The following is a 13,432-nucleotide window of genomic DNA, read 5'->3' on the forward strand; positions in this document are numbered from 1 at the left end:
ACTCTTCTGTGTTGGGAGCAGACAGAAGGCATCAGAGCCAGAAGTCCATTCATGCAGCATTGGTTAGTTTCTTCCCTTTAAAACACAGTTTTCCTACTTTTTCGGTTTTTCTCACTTTTTCTTTCTCATTTTTCCTCCTTTTAAAAGCCTCTTAGTAAAGTATAAACTTTGAGGGGCATTTTGAAACTTACATTTATACATATATATCTCATTCTGATGCATTTCCTGTATATTCATGCAATACATCTCTCTATATATGATTGTTGGGATTAATATATATTATGTTTGATAGTTCAGTAGTTATATTTGCTTAGAGTAGAAATGAGAATAGAGAGTATTTGGGAAGGAAATAGACAAGTTTTAAGTGTTTAGGGTTATACACATGCTATATGAAATGGAGAAGAAAGAATAGTGTAAATCATGAATATTAAAGAGAGACAGCATCCCATGATCAAATCCTAACCACATCCTCTCTGAGGAGTCAAACCCACAGTAAAAACTGAAAAAAAAAAAATCAAAGAAAGAGCTGTTTTGAACAATTTACTGGCTAATGACAGAATAATATAAACATACATTTTGAAAGAATCAGAAACAGAGTGAAGAAGTAGAGCAAACAGAAAAATCTGTGAAAAATTAATTCCCAGGACAAGAATGTTCAAACATGATAATGGTATTAGGCAGGCAAAGAGAAATGTGTGTCATCCTGGACAAGAAAAGAAATATGCAAATGTATTCTTCACTCAAGAGTCTGCATGTTAACAAGCACAGCCTAGCAACTAATCAGTCTCCAATATCCCAATGCGTTGTCTCCTGCTGTAGTAGTAATGACCTACATAGCAATGTTTTACTGAGATATAAATATGTAAATGGAAAATTGGGAGCAATTGTTTTAGGACAGTGGACTTTAAAAAGGTCTAAAAGGACTACATAATGACTAAGAAAGGGTTTGGCTTCTAATCTTTTCTGTTTGCCCTTAAGATATAAAGGATCCCCTTTTTTAGCCTTCTGCATTTCTTTTCCCCACATAAACAATAGAAAAAATAAGGCTGTAATGTCTTTTCTAGGAAATTCATCGCTCTGCAGGGAGAAGTAAAAGCAAACAAACAAGAATATATTAAGCCACAGATCGCAGATCGTGCCAATCCAGATGGAAGATAAAAATTACCACCTTTATCATATAAACTAGTAAAAAGCGTACTCTAAATTTCTTCAGAAATAAAATAAATGAAGTGCAAACTAAGTTACCAAAATTGACAAATATGCATTGGCTACCTAGTTTGTGCCAGATATTTGGGATAAATGAGCAGGCAAAACAAACTTAGATGAGTCTCTTCAGGAAGCTTGTGTTTTGGTAAAAGACAACAATTTATCAATAAACAATATGACTATGTGTCAAGTACATAGTACGTTATGTATAGTATGTTATGGACTATGAAAAAATAAACAAGTAGACCAAGGAAAGTAGATTGGCAATGCTTTACTGAGAAGATGGCATTTGGCCAGATGTTTGAAAAAGATGAAGGAGTTGGGTTTGTTGATGTCTGGGTGATAAGCATCCTAGGCAAAGATAACAAGTGGTATAAAGGCCTGAATTCAATCTGAAAGGTTCTTACCACAAAAATAAAATGGTAATTATGTGACACGATGAAGGTGTTAGTTAATGCTATGATAAATCATTCTGTGATTTATAAATATATCAAATCATCATGCTGTACACCTTGAACTACACAATGTTATATGTTTGTTATATGTCTATAATATCTCAAGAAAGCCGGAAAAATTTAATAACAAGGTGAAAAAAAAAATGTTCCTAGTGGATTTGTGGAAAAGAAGAGGCCAGAGTGATGGATTGGAGTGAGTGAGCAGTGGGTTGGGGAGTTAGTGGGAGATAAACTCTGAAACACAATGAGATTCATATCATTTAGATAGGGTTTCTCCATCTCCACTCTATTGGACTGAATAACTCTCTGTTGTAAGGAGGCTCTCCTATGCATTGTAAGATAGTTAGCACTTCCCTATACTCCATCCTCCAGTAGAACCTCCTACAGATGGAGTAATAATCAAATTTGTCTCCAGACATTGCCAAATGTCCCCTAGGGGGTAAAATGACCCTCACTTCAGAATCCACTGAGGTAGGGCCTTGTGGTCCATTATAAAAATATCATGAAGACTGTTTCTTTTATTCACAGCAAAACAGGAGAATTATCAGAGGATTTTTGAGCCCAAGGCTTAAGTTTTAAAAGATAGTTTTGGCTACTCTCTTGAAAATAGATTGCAGGACAGCAAGGAAAATTTGGGGATACCCTTTAAGAGGCTAGGGCAGTGGTCCAGACAAAGGATGCTAGGGGAGCCCACCAAGTTCTAAGCAGTGGAATGGTGAGGATGAGTGGAACCAACACGATTTCCTAATAGTTTTGATCCAGGGTAGGGGAGAAATTGAGAAGTCAAGGCTTACACTAATGTTTTAGATCTGAACAATTGGAAGGGTAGAAATGCCATCAAATACCATGGGCAAATAATAAAATAAAAAATATAATATTAAGGCATTTTAATATTTCAGTTATTTTTCTTCAATAAATTTAAGTCAGTGCTACTTAGGTCTTGGACTAGGCTCTGCTCTAATTTTAACAGGACAAATATGTAAGTCATGGATCCACAATAAATATCACTCTTAGTTATGCTCTTTTATTCACTTGAAACTTGGATCTCCATTATTCTGTATAATGAAAGTAATATATGCCAATGGCCAAAAAATAAAATAAAATAAAATTAATCTCCCCTCACATAGCTTTCTTCATATTAATTTCTATATTTCAAGTCTTCATATTAAATAAGTTGCATTAATAAAAGTAATAGTTATTTTATTTTATTTTATTTTTTTTTAACATTTTATTTATTTATTCGACAGACAGAGATCACAAGCAGGCAGAGAGGCAGGCAGAGAGAGAGGAGGAAGCAGGCTCCCCGCTGAGCAGAGAGCCCGACGCGGGGCTCGATCCCAGAACCCCGGGACCACGACCCGAGCCGAAGGCAGAGGCCTTAACCCACTGAGCCACCCAGGCGCCCCAGTAATAGTTCTTTTAAAACTAAAAGTAAACATTGAATAAATTGGACATAAGTAAAAAAATCAGCCAAGCAGACTTAGTGAAACCTGAAAATCCTCTATAGAATCCCTGATAAATGCCCTCTAGGCAAACTTTCCCATTTCCTAGGCTTAGAGAAAAATACTTTTTATGAAGTCTACATTATAATTTTTCTCTTTTATAGGGAAACATTCTCTCTCAAGTACCAGCTTTCCATTCTTGTCTGCCTTTCACTGACACAATTGATAAAAAGGGCATTTTGCTTAGGATCTTGTTTTTTCTCACTTTTTCTCACTAATTCAGCAGTTTATTAACTATTTATTAAAATATTAATAAGCTATAGGTAAAAAAAATAGGAGTCTGTTGTCACATTAATTTTGAGATACTGTATTTAAAGGCAAATATATGGTTTTTCAATCTCTGAGCTTTGCTAAACTGAAACATATTGGCAACTCTAAGTAAAGTATACAGATTATAACTTTTCTCGAATCAATCTGAATGTGGATATATTTTTACTTGTTAATGTTTATATAACATCTTATGTGTCTAAAAATTCAAACAAATACACCTGGCGAAAGACTATGTTAATAGCCCTAAAAATATGCTGTAACTTACAACTTAGACAATTTAAATCATCATGTCTTCATAGTAGTTGTCCTTCTGAGAAAACAGTTGTTCTGCTTAAAATCCTTACTCTTGTGCTTCTGAGCACTCTATTTATGGTCTTCCTTATTCAATCGTATTTTCCTAAATCAGTCTTCTGTGTACCTGATCCTCAAATATAGGAATTTTGTAAAATTCTGTTTCCAGCACCTTAAAAAAATGCTGTACATTTTTTTTTTCATCTTCACCACCACAGTCACCTTCTCTGTATGCCTGGCTCTAAGTCTACACTTTTGTTCTGACCTCCTGATCTTATGACTTTATTGAAGTCTGGCTTCTCTGCTGTATCTCCACATGCATCAGCAAAATGCAATGTCTCAAGTTGTATTCTTTCTACCTCTTTGCCAAATCTTTCATTCTGCTGTCTCTATAAGCATTGAAATACTTTCAGTCTACCATACAAAAAAAAAAAAAAAAATAGCTGAAATAGTTTTAGTATCCCTTTTCATTTACACGTAATACTCAGTTTGACTCCAAGTTTTTCTGGTTTAACTTTAGTGTCTTTTCAGACTTTAGTTTCTATTCAATCTTACTGCTGCCCTAGTTCCTTTAATTAACCTTCACATGAACTGTTAACAGGCTTTTAGCAGGAGTTCCTGTTTCAAGCTTTTTCTGAATAAATCCTTCTAGTGATGTCATGTTGTATGCATCACCCACTGTTACGGGTGGAATTATGCCTATACTTTTCTCTAAATCTCTACTTGTTGAGAGTGATCTAATAATTTCATAATCACCAATTCCTATCATCAACTCTTCTTTATCTTTCCATTCAAATAGAGTATTCTCTAGCCATCCAGAATACTTTGTATTTCTACTGATATGCTCACCATTCTAGTCAATGAAAAAAAAAAAAAGTTAGTTGTTCATTTTTCTGCCTGTCCTTTTAGATTGCAAGCAATAAGGTGCTACATGAAATACTTGGATTTTGGGGATAACACACATTCTCGGTGTTACTTTATAAATACGATAAATTCTTTGAGCCTTTGTTTCTTCATTATTAAAATGGTAAAAATTGCCCCTTAATCTGAACAAGATGACATACTAAGAATTAATAACACAGTGCTTATAAAGTCCACTCTATTAAATTCTGGGAACAATCTCCAGTCTCCTTTATATATTCCTCAGAATCTTTACAAATACCAACCACATACTAGGTACTTAATGAATGTTGAAAAAAGAGTGTAATTACATAACCTTTCCATTCTTTTTCCATGAGAATGAAGACGAATATTTATTCCATATGATTGGTGGTATTCTTTTTAGCACAATATCCTATGAAAAAGAGACTATAACTGTTATTGGGTCATAAATAAAGTTTTTCACAATAAAAGTAACAAATTCAGTTGACATTTCTAATCATTTATTCCAAAATGACTTAGGTTTTTTTCTATAAAATTATTTTTTTTTCAAGAATTCTGTTCATAGCTCTAAGGCCAGATAACAATCATTAGCATTTATTGACCTTTTGCAGTACTAATTTAATCTTTTGGGGAACAAAGTTGATTAATCACAGCTTGACATATTGAAATTTGGCATAATTTTTTTTTCCCAAAAGTGCTTATAGGGCAGCAAGGTCTAGGGCATTCAGTATAAGAGCTAAGGCACATATTACAAATAAAATGTATTCAGAGAAGTCTTCCAGAAATTTAAGGTCACCAATTTTGGCACAAGCCTTTCAATCTGGAACTGGTCTTGCAAAAGTCCAGTAAATTGGGCACATGCTTTAATTTCACTTCCATCAAGAAAATCCAGGAAGATAATGGTTAATATTTTAAGATATGAAAAAAAGGGTGAATGTATAATAATGATGAAAATGCAGAAGACTCTATTAGTGAGTGAAAGGTGTTTAAAATATGCCCAATTTGAAGATTATCTCATTTAACAAATCCCAACATTATCTTCCAGCATGAAGAGACTGGAACACTATAAACTGTATTTTTCAGATTCCATAAGAGAATCTTGTAAGATCTCATCAATTAGGTATACTTATAGTAAACTTAAATTTAGAACTGAGACAAATGGGGAGAAAGAGACCCCACTAGAGATTACAGATTGTTCCAGAGGTGGTAGTTTCTGGAAGCTTTTCAAATCAGCAGAAAACTTTCTGATTGTAGCAAAAAAGTCACAGATTTAGAACTGGTATTTATAGCATGAGTATTCTAATTTGGTAGGCTGATTCTTTTATTCTTTTTTTTTTTTTTAAGATTTATTTACTTGAGAGAGAGCACACGTGTGCAAGCTGGGGGTGGGAGAGGAGAAGGACAGAGGGAGAGAGAAAGAGAGTCCTCAAGTGGACTCCGGCTGAGCACAGATTCCCCCTGTGGGGTTTGATCCCAGGACCCTGAGATCGTGGTCTGAGCCCAAATCAATAGTCAGACTCTTAACCAATGGAACCACCCAGTTGCCCCTGGTAGGCTGATTATGAATTCTTCAGTTTCTGAATGTGACAGGGACTAGTTTCTAAGGAAGCCCATTTCAGTACTATGACTTTGGAGGTCAGGTCAGGCTAGAATAGATTTCTTCACACACTCAAATAGTTCAGTAAGCTCTTTAACACTGTAGGCTCAATCCTCCGTTCTTATGTGAACTAAAGTAGATTTTATTCTCACTTGCATTCTGACCAATGGAAAATTACATCAGAGATTTCTTTAACTGACAATACTCAACAGTATAGAAATGTGGGTTTTAATAATCTAGATAGAGAAGTTGGAAGAGATTCAAGCATACGTTTGCTTTGTGTATAGAATATTGGCTATTCACATTACAGAGGACAAAGCAATCAAGTCATTATCTTTAATAGTGAAAATGAAGCTTCTATGGAAGGCCAGGCTTTGAAAGATATGGAAGCTGCTATAATAAAATCTTACAGAGTGAATGAAGCTTATCCTACAGGTTGTTAAATTATTTTCAATGTGAAAGTTAGTGGGAAAGAGCTGGACCCTGTCCTGTGCAGTGAGGACCCTCGGATAGAATTAAATAGCACTGAATACGGCCATCCTCTCAGAGTTTCTGGGCCTGCCTCCTTGGTATAAGGTGCTTCTTTGCTTTTGTTTTTGAAGGCTTGTCCCTCCTTATTTTGAAATGGTCTCACTTAAGGTCAAGGCTTCCCCAGATAATCTAAGGCATGCCAATTCTCCTTATCTCCCAATTCTGTCATTTCTTGCTGTCTCCAAACTTCAAACTGCCACTTGGTGGGCAAGCAAATATATGACCAGGGGAAAAAAAAAAAAAAAGTCTTACAGAGGAATAGCACCAGATTTTGCTTACCATCAGAATCAAGAAAAAATGTATGGAAATTTCTGTGAAACTACTTGAAAAGAGGCACACTATTAGATTGAGCTGCCTTACAGAGATGAGATTTTGAAAGAAATTAACAGGGATTATGCATTATCCTACTTTATGCCTTTCCTTCATTACTGGATTAAACTAAGAATCATATATAGTCTATGATTCCTGAAGTCGTGATGCCTGCAGTTCCTTGTTGTATAATGTAATGAAAGGGACTCCAAAACCTGAGGAAATATACATTTTAAAATTCAGTATATGTAACTTATTTTACTATATGTCCAGTAAGGAACTGTTTAAATCTCAATGACATTGAAGAATATATATTATAAGTATCATTGAAAATATGACAGTGGTTGTTCTCTATAGGACAAGAATGAGTATAAAAGATGCTTGAAATTAGCTAATTGATTTTCATGGAGATGATGGAATCCTAGAATGTCAGGGGCAAAGAAACATCACCTAACATCTATAGGAAATGTGGACACACTTACCGTAATAGGCAACAAGTTTATAATTGGAATCACTGGCACACTGGATTATTGGTGATGACTAATTGCTGTTCTCAGCACAGAAATAAATGGCCAGCTATCTAAGACCATACTTTTTTACATAATCAAAATATAAATCTAAGTCTAATTAAAAGTAGAGCAGATATTGATCATCACAATGGAGAGTCATGAACTTTGATCCGATTTCCAGTCTTGGTTAAGTTCAGAAAGGCACTGTTACTCACTTAAAGGACTGAGGAGCAGACAGAGATTTACGATTTAAAGAAAGAACCTGTATTAATATTTTAATTATGTATTTAAACCTTTCTTTAAGCCTTCCATCCTAAAAGAGACTTGGCCATTTACCAGTGTAAACAATAATTCAAAGAATAAACATTTCCAGTTTTTTGATTGATTTACTGAGATATTAGTAATTTTTTGTGATCCTGAAATGATCTAGCGAAAATAAATTTTGGAACTAATTCCATCTCATCATGAGTTTTCTGTATTCTTCAACCCAACCAATGAGTATTTTCTTGGATCCTGAATATATTAAAATAGACATATTCAGCAGTTAATAGATGTAGTGAAAAGAAGGGCCATCTGTACCCCAATGTTTATAGCAGCAATGGCCACAGTCACCAAACTGTGGAAAGAACCAAGGTGCCCTTCAACGGACGAATGGATAAGGAAGATGTGGTCCATATACACCATGGAGTATTATGCTTCCATCAGAAAGGATGAATACCCAACTTTTGTAGCAACATGGACGGGACTGGAAGAGATTATGCTGAGTGAAATAAGTCAAGCAGCGAGAGTCAATTCTCATATGGTTTCACTTATTTGTGGAGCATAACAAATAGCATGGAGGACATGGGGAGTTAGAGAAGAGAAGGGAGTTGGGGGAAATTGGAAGGGGAGGTGAACCATGAGAGACTATGGACTCTGAAAAACAATCTGAGGGGATTGAAGTGGCAGGGGGTGGGAGGTTGGGGTACCAGGCGGTGGGTATTATAGAGGGCACGGATTGCATGGAGCACTGGGTGTGGTGAAAAAAATAATGAATACTGTTATGCTGAAAATAAATAAAAAATAAATTAAAAAAAAATACCACCTTTGTTCCATGACCTTAAAAGTAAGAGTAATTTTTATAAGATGGGATGATTCTAGTCTCTGGAACCAAATTTTTTTAGCAAAATAGCAAAGTGATAACCACACTATATACTGAGGTACATTAATAAGCCCTATGGTTAAACATTTGAAAAGTATAGACAGCACATCCACATGTAACTCATCTGATTGGACTGTACAGGAGACAGATGTGTCTTGAAAAATGATGTGGAGAAAATGAATTCATCCCCGGGTTTGAAATTTTCCATCCGCTAAAAGCCTTTGCTCCATTCTCTAAGAGAAACACCAGATACAATTTGATTCAGTCTGTCAGGATACAACAATATACCTTCATCTTCCTACTTCTGAGTTACATTAACACTCCTGTTTCAGGTTCTAATTAATCCACAGGGACATTGACCATTTCATCACCCCATAGCATGGCACATCGGTCTATGACATGACATTATCATGCTAAGATCTGGTAGGAAGAAAGAAGCAGGCACCCTGAATGAGTTGGTGAGATACATGTATTCTAGAGCCTGAGAGATAGCCTCATGAAAAATTCAGGACTCTGTGTCCTGAGTAAAGTTTTCAGGAGTCGCAGCATGTGTGAGGGAATGTGTTAGGGTATTTCTTCCAAAGGGAAAACAAATTGTAGTTGCATTCATCCACTGCCTCTAAGATAGAAGCACAATACTGTCTGGATTTTTTTAACTTTGGAAACAAAGTGTATCATAGATAAGTGTTTTTCGTTCTGACCCATCATACTGAGTAAGTTGAAGGACTATTGACTTTTATAAGAACTCTGAAGCAGAAGATGCTCTCCATCTTGTCCAGGGTTCATTCAACAGCATGGTCCCTAGTCTTCAGGACCTGATAGACGAAGTTAGAAGACAAGTGGTAAATAAACATCATAAGAAGCAGTTAGGCTGCAAGACAAACACACAAAAGTTTATTTAACTCAAAATACAGCTTACATACTCTGTATTGTTTTAGAAAATAAACTGAAAATTTATTGTTGCAAGATTAGAAATATTAGAAATACAAAGAATATAAAAAAGAGAAGAGATAATGTGTGTCAGTGCAAACTTCATAGATTTAAAATTGACAAATATTGGTAATAATTGAGACATGAAAGTATTAGATAAAGGGGGAAATATACAGTAGATCTAGATCATAAATGCTGTAGAGATTATCCACAAAATGTTCAAATCCTTGTTTAGAGATTGATGTATGATACTTATTTCTACTTATGGATTTTTTTGGAATGTTTATTGACATTTGTATTTGTCAACAACTTTTTGAAGGTTTACTTGCTAGAGAACATCTCTCCTGCTCACTTTACCTTTGCTTAGCTCAGCCCAGCTGCCTATGCAGGATGTTCCCACCACTGTACTGGTGAGAGAGGGGAAGGTTCTCCTTTGATTTCTCTGTTGTCCTTGAGAGACAATTCAGAGATTGATCTTTTTTTTTTTTTGTTAAGATTTTATTTATTTATTTGAGGGAGAATGAGTGAGAGAGAGCATTAGAGAGGAGAAGGTCATAGGGAGAGGCAGACTCCCCAAGGAGCTGGGAGCCTGATGCGGGACTCAATCCTAGAAGTTTGGGATCATGACCTGAGCCGAAGGCAGTTGCCCAACCAACTGAGCCACCAAAGCGCCTGGTCTTTATATCATATGTAGATAGTGATAAACTGCAAATTGTGTCACATGCTAGGCAATGATTATTACTTTCATATGAAGACAAGGAAATTTAGAGATTCACATGTGGGCAGAGGTGATAAAACTTTTTTCACTCAGGAAAGGTTAGTAATAGCTCTGTGGACATTGAGATACCACAGCTCTTGTGCTCTGAATCAAGATCTTCAAAATGGATTCTCAATTGGCCAGATTGTTCAACATATCTTTCAAAGAAGGCTCACTCAGATCATTCATTTTTGAGTTTCATTATATTTTCGTGACACTCATTCTTGTCCTATATATCTATATATCTTTTCACTTTATTTATTCATAATAATCTGTGATGTCAAATGTAGTTCAAAAAGCATTTCTCACTCTATTTAACTGGAAGTCATATCATTAAGGAAAGGTAATGCTGCCTTACTCAAAGATAGGAAAGTTTCATTCTTCCTAAAGAAAATTATCCAGGCATCAAACCCTGGAGAGGCAGTTAGGGAACTATTTCCTTCTCTCTAGGGAATTCCATTTTTCTTTGAGAAATACCTGAAATACTCCTTCTAATATCCCAAAACACAGATAAACGTGTTTTACTTCACAAAAAAATTTAAATGTTCATATTCTGCTACAAATGTAGATGTTTTAGTTTTCTTTCAGAAAATCTGGATAGAATTTTCCTGATCTTAAGGAAAACATTCCTTTAGGTATCAAAATTATATAGATTTTTCTGATATAACCTGGTAGGAATTTGAGAAAGGGGTTTTTGATAATTAAAAACTATTGTTTAAATAAATAATGCATTATTTACATGAACTAGAGTCATTTTTTGACCCAGGACATAAATGAGCAGTACAGAATTGTGTTGGATTTTCTTTTCTTTTCTTTCTTTCTTTTTTTTTTTTATCAAGTAAGTGATAAGTGAGGAAGGATAAATAAGATTTTTAAAAATCAGCCTTGTGACAGTCACAGAGTTCTGTCAATAGATAAAGGCCAGGTGGTTATAGTTATCCATGAGTCCAGTATAAAACAATTTGAAATAACACCATATTTTAACCTGCAACACATTGTTGAAATTGATTTTTTTAAGAAAACTGATTATAAATCACAAATAACAATTATTAAAACAAAATTGTGGGAAATAAAAGAGCATGGTAGCATGGTAAAATTTATTTTATAAAATGGAAACATGTGGATTATATTTTATAAAATAGCACAAAAGTTGAAATGATTTTTCTCTTTTTGATATAAAACAAAAGTAAGCCAAAAACAAAAACATAAAGGAATCATTATGCTTTAAATTAGCTAAACATCTCAGATTATCAAAAAAATCTATATCCGTGCATATGTGTGTGTCTGCACCTATATAGGTAAGCACATATACATGTATGTGTTCACACACCAACATACACTCATATATAGATATGTACACACATATGCAACCAATCAACCATTGTTTTATTTATTTATTTATTTTTTAAAAGATTTTATTTATTTATTTGACAGACAGAGATCACAAGTAGGCAGAGAGGCAAACAAAGAGAGAGAGGAGGAAGCAGGCTCCCTGATGAGCAGAGAGCCCGATGCAGGGGCTCAATCCCAGGACCCTGGGATCATGACCTGAAGGGAGAGGCAGAGGCTTTAACTCACTGAGCCACCCAGGTGCCCCAACTATTGTTTTTAATATACTGACTATTGCAGTTGCTTAGACATTAGAATTTTCCTAAGTCAATTGATTGTGCAGTTTCTTGGCATGGTTTCTAGGTATTGATATTCTTGAAGCATATTTTTTTACATCATGAGAGCGTTTATTGTATCTTGATTTAAATAGTTAGAATTAGCTTGCATAATTTTATTTCAGACAGCACAATAATCAAATTCTTTTGGGGTGAGATGCTAACTAATCATTAACTTTGAGCAAAGCATGTATGAAATGTCCATGAAAGAATAACTAACAGGTTTTGAGACATATAATTTGTGGAAATAATATGCAGATTGTTTGCTGATATATTTTTTTCTCTTTGTTGACTGTCACATCTCTTTATAATTATTTAAATGTAATCTTTTAAATCTGCTCCTTATATTTTTCTGAAGTTATCCCTCTTTCATGACATTTTTTTAACCTTAAGTATCCCTTTTGCTCTTTATTTTTGTTCATTTAATAAAGTATACATATAATTTCTAATTTAGGAATCTTTGTCACTTCTTAATCACTTTTATTTGGTTGTAATCAGTATGCCTCAATTTTTTGAGGAATCCATAAGGAGTGATAAAATTGCCTAAAACATATTTTGCTTTACATATGAAAACTGTGGAAGAGAACCGAAGAAAGAAGTGGACAATATAAAGTGTTCAGTTGATAGTAGTTAACTTCTGTTATTGGCTGTCCTAGAAGTAGCACAAAAAGTAAAACAATGATATAATTATAGTGGCAGGTATGGTGTCTATGCATTGGCTTAACACTATCAACTCCCATTTACCAAGCTTGGTGAAGCTTTGTCACTTTCGATGTTCACTCTGAACAACAAGATCAAACATTGAGCCCCCAACCCTTGAAGAGAACATCTGGAAACTCAGTGAAAAATTGACTACTTTGGAACTCTTTTGCCTTCGAGGGGCAGCAATTCATTTTGACAGGAGCAAATACATATTCCAAAATATAGGTTACTTTTCTGCATTCAGAGCTTCAGGCAGCACTACTCTCCAAATACTTTCAGAATGATTTGTTTGCGTAAGATTTCATACATCTCAGATTAATGGGTACACATTACACGAAGAAGATGTATATGGGGCGCCCAAGTGGCTAAGTTGGTTAAGCAGCAGACTCTGGATTTCTGCTCACTTCAGGATCTAGCCCCGTGTAGGCCTCCCCACTCAGAGGGGAGTCTGTTTGGGGATTCTCTCTCTCCCTCTTTTTCTGTCCCTCCCCTGCTCTTTCCCTCTCAAATAAATAAATAAGTCTAGAAAGAAAGAAAGAAAGAAAGAAAAGAAAAGAAAAAAGAAAAGATGCAAGAATGAATTCAAGACCATGGTATTTACTATTTCAAAACAACAATATCCAGGATGTAGAGGAATGAAGAGCAATTGAATAACCAGTCAAATGCACAGCTAAAGCGCCACAATG

This window comes from Mustela putorius, unplaced genomic scaffold (assembly GCF_011764305.1).
Source record: "Mustela putorius furo isolate JIRA1106 unplaced genomic scaffold, ASM1176430v1.1 tig00000480_pilon_pilon_pilon, whole genome shotgun sequence".
In the NCBI taxonomy this organism is placed as follows: Eukaryota; Metazoa; Chordata; class Mammalia; order Carnivora; family Mustelidae; genus Mustela; species Mustela putorius.